Source organism: Bubalus kerabau, chromosome 14 (genome assembly GCF_029407905.1).
Source record: "Bubalus kerabau isolate K-KA32 ecotype Philippines breed swamp buffalo chromosome 14, PCC_UOA_SB_1v2, whole genome shotgun sequence".
NCBI lineage: Eukaryota > Metazoa > Chordata > Mammalia > Artiodactyla > Bovidae > Bubalus > Bubalus kerabau.
The window spans coordinates 27,924,312-27,937,757 of record NC_073637.1 but is presented as its reverse complement, the minus strand read 5'-3'; the positions used below and the strand labels follow the sequence as shown (position 1 = coordinate 27,937,757).

At 39.9% G+C, this 13,446-nt stretch overlaps 1 non-coding gene across 1 annotated transcript; it reads right to left on the bottom strand.

The window, feature by feature from the left end:
* Positions 1-12,777: 12,777 nt before the first annotated feature.
* On the bottom strand, positions 12,778-12,884 carry LOC129627446 (U6 spliceosomal RNA). The gene has a single exon (XR_008702597.1). It is a non-coding gene; the product is annotated as a U6 spliceosomal RNA (small nuclear RNA).
* Between the last annotated feature and the right edge of the window lie 562 nt (positions 12,885-13,446).

The following is a 13,446-nucleotide window of genomic DNA, read 5'->3' as shown; positions in this document are numbered from 1 at the left end:
GAGGTATACTGTTAATTTTTTTTAATGCCTACAACTGAGGAAACTCACTAACATGCTTTGCTTGTGTTAGCTAAATATGGGTTCTAGTGGAGTTTTTTACTGAACCACAGGGCACTTTCATTTCCTGATTCTATTATAAACTAAGTGGCCACCTGAACCCACCAATGAACTTGTTCTATTGTGTTTTTCTATTTTTAATCCTGAAAGAGTAAACACATTTCTCATCAGATGTGTTACAGAGTCCCGTCCATTGGAGAGATTTATGAAGGTGCCACTGGGTTATTACAGAACCATTCATTTATAAATGCGTCCCCTCCTGAAAGGAAACTATAAATGATAGCAGTGTTTTCATCATTCCACAAATCTATATTATAAAAGGGTGCGGCTATTTTTTTTTAATACTTCCTACAGTGGCGTGAAAATAATTTGGATTCTATGCTGGTTTAGGCTGTGTTTTCTGTCTTAAAATACAATTCAGTTCTGGTCTCATAATGAAGGTGATGTTTTATGGGACTCATCGCGGCTCTATGTAAAAGCAGGTTGGTTTCTGGAATATTCAAGAGTTAATTAATGACAAGAGCTCTCTGGGCTTGGTTTAGCTTTTCAAAGAATGGTTGCTCTTGGACATGGGTGCCCAATGGAAGCTTCTAAATTTTCTCCCATGGTGTCCTAATAGGTTCTGTCTCCGGGAGAGAGCTTTTCATGTGTTTTATTTTAAAGACATGAATCTATATATGCTTCTAGAGCATTTTTAGTCGATGCCATTTAATGTCTTGATCTCATGGTATTTGAAGCTATCTTCCAAAGAATATTCCTAATACAAAAATCTTTTTTTTATTAAAAGGAAATGTTACATTTTTATGTTATATCAAAAGACACATGTTTAATATAAGCTCAGGAAACAATTGTATTTGTAGAGCAAAGAGAAGATAATCAACAAACATCTATTGAATGGTTCATTAATTTCAATACATCATGAATTTGGATTCTGATAAGGTGAAAGTTTTAGAGATCTTATTTTGATGGAGAAATTGCTAGGGATATGACTTGCTGATTGTAAAGGAGCCACAAAACTAGTATTCATCAGCTGAACAGATCATCAAAACCTCATAAGGAAATCTTTAAATATCTAAGTGAAAGTGAAAGGCACTCAGTCCTGTCTGACTCTTTGCAACCCCATGGACTACACAGTCATGGAATTCTCCAGGCCAGAATACTGGAGTGGGTAGCCTTTCCCTTCTCCAGGGGATCTTCCCAACCCGGGGACCTAACCCAGGTCTCCCACATTGCAGGCAGATTCTTTACCAGCTGAGCCACAAGGGAAGCCCATTATATACCACTTGATATATATAAAATATGTGCAATGTATATATAAATTATAAAGCATAATAAATAATAAGTTGGGTAACTCTCCTAATTTAAGCTATTTCTGGTATTGATAGACTACCCAGAATATAAGTATTCTATCATACTTGGTAGCTAGTGTCATTTTTTTGGCCATACCATATGTCTTTTGAGGTCTTAATTCCCCAATCAGGGATTGAACCCAGGCCCTGGGCAGTGAGAACTTGGAGTCCCAAACACTGGGTCACTAGAAAATTCCTGAAGCATCATAATTTTTTGCTCCAATTATATATATTCCAGTGAGTTATTTTCTTAGTCTACTACATTAAAAAATGCACTTAATCCAATACCAAAATCTTGATAAAGGTTCTTCTTTGGACAGATGTGTGAAGAGTGAAGATGAGGAAGCCCCCAGTGCATTTGGTCATGAATATCAATTCTTAAACGTCTGCTTCGGCGTGCAATAGAATGTCCAGAGTCATAATGGCTAAGGTTGGAGGGTAAACTTAGAATTCACATAGCCTAAGAACCCCAAGAGATGCTTGAATGCCCTCTCAAATATCCTAGTAAAGTCTCCAGCTAAATAAATAACCCCAGGCGCAAGGAGCAGACATCTATTTCTCAGAGAAGCCTGAACAATTTTGCACTGCCATTGCTGTGGCAAAGTCCCTTTTTATCCTGAGCTAACATTTACCCCTTCTTACTTTTCCCAAGATCTTAGTCCTGTCTTTTGTGTCTCAACAAAACAGGTATCCTATTACTCTGCACACGGAAAAAGTGAAAGTGTTAGTCACTCAATTGTGTCCGATTCTTTGTGACCCCATGGACTGAAGCCCGCCAACCTCCTCTGTCCAGGGGATTTTCCAGGCAAGAATACCGGAGTAGGCTTGCCATTCCCTTCTCCAGGGATCTGGACCCAGGGATCAAACCTGGGCCTCTTGCATTGCAGGCAGATTCTTTATTGTCTGAGCCATCCACTCCCCCTACTAATACTTGAAAGTAGCAGTGATGTTTCTCTTTTATATACTAAATGTCCTTTAGTCCTTCTAGATTGGTGTTTCTAACTTCACTTGAGATTCATTGGGGGAGATTAAAATGCAGGTAGTCATACAGAGTGAAGAGAAGGCAATGGCACCCCACTCCAGTACTCTTGCCTGGAAAATCCCATGGACGGAGGAGCCTTGTGGGATGCAGTCCATGGGGTTGCTAAGAGTTGGACACAACTGAGCGATTTCACTCTCACTTTTCACTTTCACGCATTGGAGAAGGAAATGGCAACCCACTCCAGTGTTCTTGCCTGGAGAATCCCAGGGACGGGGGAGCCTGGTGGGCTGCTGTCTATGGGGTCGCACAGAGTTGGACACGACTGAAGTGACTTAGCAGCAGTGGCAGCAGCATACAGAGTGAAGTAAGTCAGAAAGAGAAAAACAAATATGGTGTATTAACACATACATGTGGAATCTAGAAGAATGGTACTGATAAACCCATTTCCAGGGCAGGAATAGAGATGTAGTCATAGGGAATAGACATGCAGAAGTTGGGGGAAGGAGAGGGTGAGATGAACTGGGAAATTAGGATTGATGTATATACATTACCATGTGTAAAACAGATAGCTAGTGGGAACCTGCTATATAGCATAAGGAGCTCAGCTTGGTGCTCTGTGACCTAGAGGCGTAGGATGGGGGTGGTGGTGGGAGGTTCAGGAGGGAGAAGATATATGTATACTTAAAGCTGATTCACCTCATTGTACAGCAGAAACTAACACAGCATTGTAAAGCAATTATACTCCAATAAAAAAAGAAAATGCATGTAGTTTCCCCAGAGTATTAGATTCAGTAAGTTTGTGTTAGGCTCCAGAAATCCACCCATCCAAGAAATATAGGTACTGTTATTGTTCATGTTTTACAAAATGAGGAAACTGAAACAGAGGCTGTGAGTAATTTGATCAGAGGCTCAGTCTTGTGATAGAGCTATAATCTGAACTTCAGAACTTAACCAGAGGCTTTCAGGGTCATCATTATGAGAAGGGACATAAGAGAGAGATAAACAGTCAAGGATCTTGAATTATAGAAGAACTTTGGACTTAATTTACCAGACAGTTATGAGTAGTAGTAGTATAGTAATCATTAGCCTTTAACATCCTGAATGTTTGAATTCACCATAGTGCTTATTGGGGCTTCCCAGGTGGTGCTAGTGGTTAAGAACCAGCTTGCCAATGCAGGTTAGATGTAAGAGACTCCGGTTCAATCCCTGGGTCAGGAAGATACCCTGGAAGAGGGAACGGCAGGCCACTCCAGTATTCTTATCTGGAGAATCCCATGGACAGAGGAGCCTGGTGGGCTATGGTCCATGGGGTTGCAAAGAGTCGGACACAACTGAAGCAACTCAGCACAGCATAGTGCTTACTAAGTAAAGCAGTGTTTCCTGAGCTTTCTTAGAACTCAAATTCTGCAAGATTTCAATAATTTTGCTCAAGATAAGAATGAAAACAAACAAAAAAGGAGAGATTTATGGAGTAGTAGAAATTTGTGGAGTAGTAGCTTAAAAAAAGCTAAGCAAGTTTCTTAACTGTAATACTCACCAGAGACTTTAATATGTTAATCTCTATTTTTACTCTCACAGCATAATACATCATGTGGGATTCTCAAACTTATTTGACAAAGGAAGGTTTCTGTCTCTCTTCCTTGCTTTTTTAAAGGAAGATCTCAAGAGGGAAGTATCTCAGAATATTCTTTAAGGAATCCATGCTAAGGTATGCATTGAACATTTGAACATAGTCAGCTATAACTTCTGGTCACCTACCAGTTTAGCTCCTAGGAGGTCCCTTACAAAAGTTAGTTTCCCAACAGCATTGAAGTAGGCATGACTTTAGATTTTTAAAAAGTTACTTTCCATGAAAGAGTGCATGTAGGCAGCTTTACAAGTCTTTGTGGTAGACGAGTCTGGAAATAACCTGGAGCTGGGAGAGCTGCAGAAGTTGAAGCATTGTCCAGATGGAAAGAGGAGATCAAGGGCAGGCATTCAGATTTCAAGCTATTGAAGGATCCTCAGCGCAAGAAGATTAGAACATGGTATGAAGGAAATGGTGAGATAGTGGTGTGTTTGAGACATATGAAAGATCATTCATGGGAAATAGTAAAGCTTGGCTATTGGGAGTGAAGAGAAGAATAACTGAGGAGGAATTCAGGTCTCAAGACTGTAAGACTAGGGAAAAAATATTAATGCTGATAGAAATAGGAGAGTTTGGCAAGTTATACCAGATCCTGGGGTGGGATCACTTGGGAAGGGAACAAAGGATAAATGTTTATTGAGAACTTACCATGTACTCAACATTTAGTCCCTTTTATCAAAATCTACAAAGTTTTGAGGAGAAACCATCATATAAATCAGATTTCTCTGCTTGAAGAAGCTGGCAGAGTCTTGAATTCTATCCTTCTTGACTCTGCAGCTTCTTGTGGCTCTGAGAACCCCCTAACACTTCTCAGAGCACATCAGGAACATTGTTGATTAATTTCAACCCAACATGTTGAGTTTGAGATGATGGCGAACTAGTCAACTGGGAGATGTTTCGTTGTGAGTTTGAGAACTGCTGTCAAAAATAGTTAATGTGATTCCAAATGTAGAGCCACTTACTGCAGTCAAGATAAATAATCAGTAAATGCTCATATAAATACATTTCTTGCAAGAGTTTTGAATAACAATCCTTTGAGACCTGGCATTTTAATATTGACATAAGAGAGTTAATATTTAAAGAGACAAGGCTGTTTTACAATATGATGTGGTTGAATATTTCTATGTTTATGTGTATATATATTTGAATATATATGATTGACTATTTTTCCATCCTCATCTAATGAATCGCTTAATCCCATGCTTAATTTAATGAAGAATATTCTGTCACAGGAGGAAGAACGATCATCATGAAAAAATTGAATTCCCCTCATCAAACTTGGATTTTAAGAGTTTGGCCTACAGCATTCATATAAAGAAATGCTATCTGTAGAATTCACATATTTTATTTCTTAAACTATGTATTGTGGTGGTGGTGGTTTAGTAGCTAAGTCATGTCCAACTCTTGCGACCCCATGGACTGTAGCCACCAGGCTCCTCTGTCCATGGGATTTCCCAGGCAAGAATACTGGAGTGGGTTGCCATTTTCTTTTCCAGGTTCAGAACGAGGGATCGAACCTGTGTCTCCTGCATTGGCAGGTGGATTCTTTATCACTGAGCCACCTGGGAAGGCCATCAGACTATGTATATGTCATCTTAATGCCCAAACAGAAACACTAACTCATACAGAAGAGTCTCAGTAAATGTCTCTTCCCCAATTTTGTTTCTACTTTACTGAAATTTCAGAAATAATGGCAATGTATATCAGTTACACTTGTAGAAGATATAAACTTTATATGTAAATGAATTTAATGGACAGTCTTAGAGGATACAAGGCTTTGCTGTTCAGTTTGATCTTGATACTGGGAAGCAAATTTAGAACTGTTGATGGATATCATCCTTAGGTTCAGTCATTGTCAGATGTTAACTATAAAATATCATTTGGCTATGACAACCTGTTAGCTAGAGGGATTATCAGATTAAAAATGGAACTACACTCATTACTGAATCAACAGTATATGTCAACAATGCTTTCCAGGTCATGCATAATAAATATGAATATTATCTTGGATGAACAATTGATTTTATGTAACACGGAATGTTGAGAAAAAGTTTTGACTTTCATCCTGTTCATAATCCTTGCTAGTGAAAATAATGTTACATCAGTGTTTTTCTAGTCTTATTAAGAGGCAGTGTTGCTGTAATTCAACGGAACGAGTCAGTTCTTAAAATAGAGATGTTTGTGGAGCGTAGAAAGACAATTCATCAGCCTTAATGGAAATATCCTGCAAGACTATCCAGCTCTTCTTGTTCCAAATTTGTATTCATAAAGCAACCTCTGCTTTTATAATTTGTTTTCCTGAGGGAAATTTATCTACAGGGATTGGTTTTGCAAATAGCCTCCTTTCATCAGCCAGGTAGGTCTGTCTTTGTAAACTGTTGAAATTACATCTGGTTGATAATGTCGTCTTTTGTAAGTGTACTTAGCTCGAGTGTTCCCTTTTAGCTTGACCAATAATGGGTGCCCTTCAAAGCAGAGTTTTGGGCTCTGCCCTCCCTAGGCCAGAGCCAGGAACTATCCCTTCTAGCAAGCATTGTGGGGAGCAGCCAGATGGTCTACTTTTCTGACACTTTTAAAGCTTGTCAATACCATTTGCCTTATCTATGATTTACTGAAAAAAGAAGAGATGAATTTATGACATTTCTAATGCAAATCAGTTTTGGGGAGATTTCTGATTCTTTGTGCTGGCAGAGCTGTGGATCCTTTTATGGACCTATGGTAAGACCATCCCATTGATTCTCCTACCTCCTGTTAGTCGAATCCTTTCATGCTGACCATAAGGCTGGACGCTTGACTTGTTTTGGCCAACAGAACATGAGCGGGTGAGATATAAGCAGAGCCTGATAAACTCCTGAACAATCGTGCCCAGTTGGAAAGCTATCTTTTGGAAGCCAGTTGCCATGCTGTAGGAAAGCTTGTGCTAGATTCAAACTGTGATAAATCAAGTGGTAAGACGCGCTTGGAGGGTGAGGCCATCTTGAATATTCCAGCCCCAGCCATCACCCCAACTGAGAGTGCAACATCAGAGCTCAGCTCCATCCTCTGAAGCAGAAGATAAACCTAGCTGAGGGCAGTTAAGCTACAGACTTGTGATCAATACTAATTCATTATCCCTTTATGCCAGTAGGCTGTGTTGAGTTGTTCTGTTGCATAGCAATAGATAAACAAAACGTGGTTATAGATCTCTATCTTAAGTGTATTAGTACTGAACATTCGAAGGAAATGGTGTCTAATTTCAGGGGGTGGCTTAGTGAGTGGTACATATCCAAAGTCCCTTAAACCCATCGCCCCCTCCTCTTTCCATACGTGAATGGTATTGTGCTGCCATCTGGTGGCAAGGACTAATTGTCCTGGATGATTCACGGAATCCAATGAGCTCATCAAGTAGCATCACTGTTAAAATGTGAACATGCACACGTGAGCCAGAGAACTCCAGGGAACCAGAACTAATAGGGAAAAGTGCTTTGTGAGGCGACAGTGGTGACATTGACCCAAGTGTGTGCCAAGGACGAGGGCCCCGCGGCCAGTGACTTACCTCCCGGTCACTTGGGCTGCTGTGGACTCCAGGCAGATTCAGCATTTGGGAAGCCAGCAACCTCTCGTCTCATCCTTTCTACTAGACCAGGCAAGAGAGGACATGACACTCACAGGTGAAAACTGAACTCATGCTTCTCCCTTCGTCACGGGGGTATGAGGTTGTGCAACGTTCCCTAGTCCCCTCAGAGATTCGCTCAGCCCTTTTGATGTGGACAGAGGCTCCTATGAGTGGGGTGGAGAGTGGGAGGGCAGTGGAAAACGAGAGAGTTTTCAGGCGCTGATTTCATCTGAGGTTACCTTGCCTATTTTGCCATCATCAGCAGGAACCCATACTTTCAGGAAGCAAAGCAAGAAAGCTGCTGTTAATGACTTGGCAGACATGGCCAGCTGCCCTCTCAATGCCCTGGGCTCTGCCCCATGTAGCCGAGGTTGTGTGGTTTGGGTCCAGGGTTTTGCCTCTAAGACGATCTTTTCTCTCCCAAGATAAAGAGACAACCCAAATACTTTAGGGGTTTGAAATATATATACTGCATAAAAACCACAGATTTCTTTCAAACATTACTATTCCATCAAAGAAAAATAAATCATTATGTTTTCATTGTGTATTTACCACCAAGATACATCAACACAACACCTATTGTAATAAGTAGTAGGTGTTTATTTGTGCTCATGCTAAGTCTAGAAAGGAAAAAAAAACTTTCTTCCAAGTAAAATGATTTTATCTGAACTTAGGATATTGAAGGAAACATAGTACTTATCTTTTCAAGTTGAAGTAAATTTCTCTTAACATAATATATATTACAATAACAGCATCTAGTTAAGATTTCATTATGACATTTCAGTTTAATATAATACACAATCCTTGCCATGTTTTTATAAAACATTACTCGGTATGAGATATTCACATTAACTACAATTGCTGAAATGACTGATGTTTAAATCTAGCGACAGTTTCTATCATTATTAAACTTCATTATAAAATAAAGTACGTGGGTGAAATTGTGGCTTGATGCTTTTGTAATTTGCGCTCTACCTTTTCAATGTACTTTTCAGTTACATCAATTGAATCGTTTCATCTTATAGATGCAAAGATGAAGGAAAAGAACAAAAACATAGCCATTAACGGAAGCAGTGCAAATGTGCATAGTTAATGGAAACCATTTTGACATTTTGTATTTGATTCTATGGTGTACCTACTCAAACAATTTCAATGGCATATTAGAACAAAATGCTACATTGTGCTCTTCTCTAAGAATGCAAGTAATAGACTTCAAAAATTACCTTTTCACTGAAAGTATTATCTGCTGGAAATGAAGAAATGTTTTACATTATGAGAAGCTAATAGCAAGGAGAGGGAGCAATGGGCTGGCATGATAACTCAGGCAGGGGAGGGGTTTGACTCTTTACAATCCAAAACCCAGTTTTTCATTTTATAAAGCATAACAACAATATTCCTCTTCAGATTCCCAGCTTCTTCTTTTTTTTTTTTTTTTTAATTTTCTGACGGCATTGTTACTAATCCAAGTAAAGGCTTATGCTGGTCAATATGGAGCCCAGAATGTAAGGCATAATAATCACTTTTGAATATGTTCAGCTTGGCTCGGGGAAGAGGCTTGATTTATAAAAATAAGTAGAAATTTTTTAAAATTCTGAGCATCAGAAAAATAGCTACTCTGTCCCCATTGGACATACTAACAGGCAGCTCATTTATTGGGGAATACACCTAGGTCCCATGGATGCTACTAAAAATGTGGTTCATTAAGGGTATTTTGATGTTGGACTGGAGAGAGGATGCCTACACATTTGAGGAAGTAATGTACTCCCAGTTGTGGGAGGTGTTTATACTTTCTATATCCTTCATTAAAGTACTTTCATGTAGAAATCACTAATTTGATTCCCACAAGAGCTCTGTGAAGCGAGCATTTTTTCTTTCATTTTTTCTCATCTGAAAACTGAAATTTAGAGAGAATAACTGATTTGCACAGCAAATAAGAAACATAACCAGGAAATGAAGCTGCTTCTTGAATCTAAGGAAAAGTGGAGGTGGGGAGAAAAAAGGGGAAATAAATTAATGCTACGAAGCCAAGTGAAAGAAAGCTTTGTGTTGGGGTGGGTGTGTTTTCATTTTGTATGTTGACATTGATTTGATGGTGGGAGCAAGTCTGGTTGGAGAGATAAACCCTGAAGATGGTTTTGTTTCAGCAACATGAATATATAAATTAACCAGATGATAGGTGACTTGATATCTGGTGGTAGGTTTTAGCAGAATGAAATCTCAAGATCTAGCTTCCTGAATCCTGGGCCTCTGCTCGGCAGCTAACTGCATTGATGTCATAACACACTCTGCCCATCATGTGCAAAACCCCAGTGAACCTCTGCCCTGGTGCCTTCGTCATCTGATGGAAGAAGGGCAGGCACAAACCAGGTCAGAGCTACAGGGAAACCTGAAGACCAATTTCTACAGAAGAGAAGAGAAGGCTATGCTTTAAGGAAAGAAGAGCAAGTTCATGCAGCAGACTTTCCACCACCTTCTACTCAGTACTTTTTCTTGTGTTGCACCTTGCAACCCACATTTGAGGCTCTTAGTTCACTAAAAGCACCCGATAGACAATAAAGATTCAGAAAGTCTCAGGATTACCATGGTCCTTGTGACCAAGATGGAGCCTTCTATGAAAATTTACCCTCTTTTCATTGCTTATTTAGTAGCCGTAGGCTGGCTTGAAGCCTGCAAGTTACGTAGAGGAAGATAGAGGCCTGAGTACTAAAAAACTCCATTTCTTCAACTATCAGATCAGATCAGCCACTCAGTCGTGTCCGACTCTTTGCGACCCCATGAATCCCAGCACGCCAGGCCTCCCTGTCCATCACCAACTCCCAGAGTTCACTCAGACTCATGTCCATCGAGTCAGTGATGCCATCCAGCCATCTCATCCTCTGTCGTCCCCTTCTCCTCCTGCCCCCAATCCCTCCCAGCATCCGAGTCTTTTCCAATGAGTCAACTCTTCGCATGAGGTGGCCAAAGTACTGGAGTTTCAGCTTTAGCATCATTCCTTCCAAAGAAATCCCAGGCCTCATCTCCTTCAGAATGGACTGGTTGGATCTCCTTGCAGTCCAAGGGACTCTCAAGAGTCTTCTCCAACACCACAGTTCAAAAGCATCAATTCTTTGGCACTCAGCCTTCTTCACAGTCCAACTCTCACATCCATACATGACCACGGGAAAAACCATAGCCTTGACTAGACGAACCTTTGTTGGCAAAGTAATGTCTCTGCTTTTGAATATGCTATCTAGGTTGGGCATAACTTTCCCTTCAAGGAGTAAGTGTCTTTTAATTTCATGGCTGCAGTCACCATCTGTAGTGATTTTGGAGCCCAGAAAAATAAAGTCTGACACTGTTTCCACTGTTTCCCCATCTATTTCCCATAAAGTGGTGGGACCGGACGCCATGATCTTCGTTTTCTGAATGTTGAGCTTTAAGCCAACTTTTTCACTCTCCTCTTTCACTTTCATCAAGAGGCTTTTGAGTTCCTCTTCACTTTCTGCCATAAGGGTGGTGTCATCTGCATATCTGAAGTTATTGATATTTCTCCCGGCAATCTTGATTCCAGTTTGTGTTTCTTCCAGTCCAGCGTTTCTCATGATGTACTCTGCATATAAGTTAAATAAACAGGGTGACAATATGCAGCCTTGACAAACTTCTTTTCCTATTTGGAACCAGTCTGTTGTTCCATGTCCAGTTCTTCTTCTTTTTTTTTTTTTTAATTTTATTTTATTTTTAAACTTTACAATATTGTATTAGTTTTGCCAAACATTGAAATGAATCCACCACAGGTATACCCGTGCTCCCCATCCTGAACCCTCCTCCCTCGTCCCTCCCCATACCCTCCTTCTGGGTCATCCCAGTGCACCAGCCCCAAGCATCCAGTATCGTGCATCAAACCTGGACTGGCGACTCGTTTCATACATGATATTATACATGTTTCAATGCCATTCTCCCAAATCTCCCCACTCTCTCCCTCTCCCACAGAGTCCATAAGACTGATCTATACATCAGTGTCTCTTTTGCTGTCTCGTACACAGGGTTATTGTTACCATCTTTCTAAATTCCATATATATGCGTTAGTATACTGTATTGGTGTTTTTCTTTCTGGCTTACTTCACTCTGTATAATAGGCTCCAGTTTCATCCACCTCATTAGAACTGATTCAAATGTATTCTTTTTAATGGCTGAGTAATACTCCATTGTGTATATGTACCACAGCTTTCTTATCCATTCATCTGCTGATGGGCATCTAGGTTGCTTCCATGTCCTGGCTATTATAAACAGTGCTGCGATGAACACTGGGGTACACGTGTCTCTTTCCCTTCTGGTTTCCTCAGTGTGTATGCCCAGCAGTGGGATTGCTGGATCATAAGGCAGTTCTAGTTCCAGTTTTTTAAGGAATCTCCACGCTGTTCTCCATAGTGGCTGTACTAGTTTGCATTCCCACCAACAATGTAAGAGGGTTCCTTTTTCTCCACACCCTCTCCAGCATTTATTGCTTGTAGACTTTTGGATCGCAGCCATTCTGACTGGTGTGAAATGGTACCTCATAGTGGTTTTGATTTGCATTTCTCTGATAATGAGTGATGTTGAGCATCTTTTCATGTGTTTGTTAGCCATCTGTATGTCTTCTTTGGAGTAATGTCTATTTAGTTCTTTTGCCCATTTTTTGATTGGGTCATTTATTTTTCTGGAGTTGAGCTGTAGGAGTTGCTTATATATTTTTGAGATTAGTTGTTTGTCAGTTGCTTCATTTGCTATTATCTTCTCCCATTCTGAAGGCTGACTTTTCACCTTGCTAATAGTTTCCTTTGATGTGCAGAAGCTTTTAAGTTTAATTAGGTCCCATTTGTTTATTTTTGCTTTTATTTCCAATATTCTGGGAGGTGGGTCATAGAGGATTCTGCTGTGATGTATGTCAGAGAGTGTTTTGCCTATGTTCTCCTCTAGGAGTTTTATAGTTTCTGGTCTAACGTTGAGATCTTTAATCCATTTTGAGTTTATTTTTGTATATGGTGTTAGAAAGTGTTCTAGTTTCATTTCTTTACAAGTTGTTGACCAGTTTTCCCAGCACCACTTGTTAAAGAGATTGTCTTTAAACCATTGTATATTCTTGCCTCCTTTGTCAAAGATAAGGTGTCCATATGTGCGTGGATTTATCTCTGGGCTTTCTATTTTGTTCAAAAATATGGAACGCTTCACGAATTTGCGTGTCATCCTTGTGCAGGGGCCATGCTAATCTTCTCTGTATCGTTCCAATTTTAGTATATGTGCTGCTGAAGCAAGCACTCCATGTCCAGTTCTAACTCTTGCTTCCTGACCTGCATACAAATTTCTCAAGAGGCAGATCATGTGGTCTGGTATTCTCATCTCTTTCAGAATTTTCCACAGTTTATTGTGATCCACACAGTCAAAGGCTTTGGCATAGTCAATAAAGCAGAAATAGATGTTTTTTTGGAACCTCTTGCTTTTTCTATGATCCAGCGGATGTTGGCAATTTGATCTCTGGTTCCTATGCCTTTTCTAAAACCAGCTTGAACATCAGGAAGTTCACGGTTCACATATTGCTGAAGCCTGGCTTGGAGAATTTTGAGCATTACTTTACTAGCCAGTGAGATGAGTGCAATTGTGTGGTAGTTTGAGCATTCTTTGGCATTGCCTTCAACTATACTCCAATATAAAATAAAAATTAAAAAATTTTTAAAAATCCGGTTTCTGGGTTACCTGAGAGAAGAAAAATGATAAATGTCTACAAACACCCAAGGTACCCCACATTTTTAAAGCATTTTTTACTAGAACACAGTGGCTTTACCATGTTGTGTTAGTTTCTGCTTTACAATTCACAGTAAAG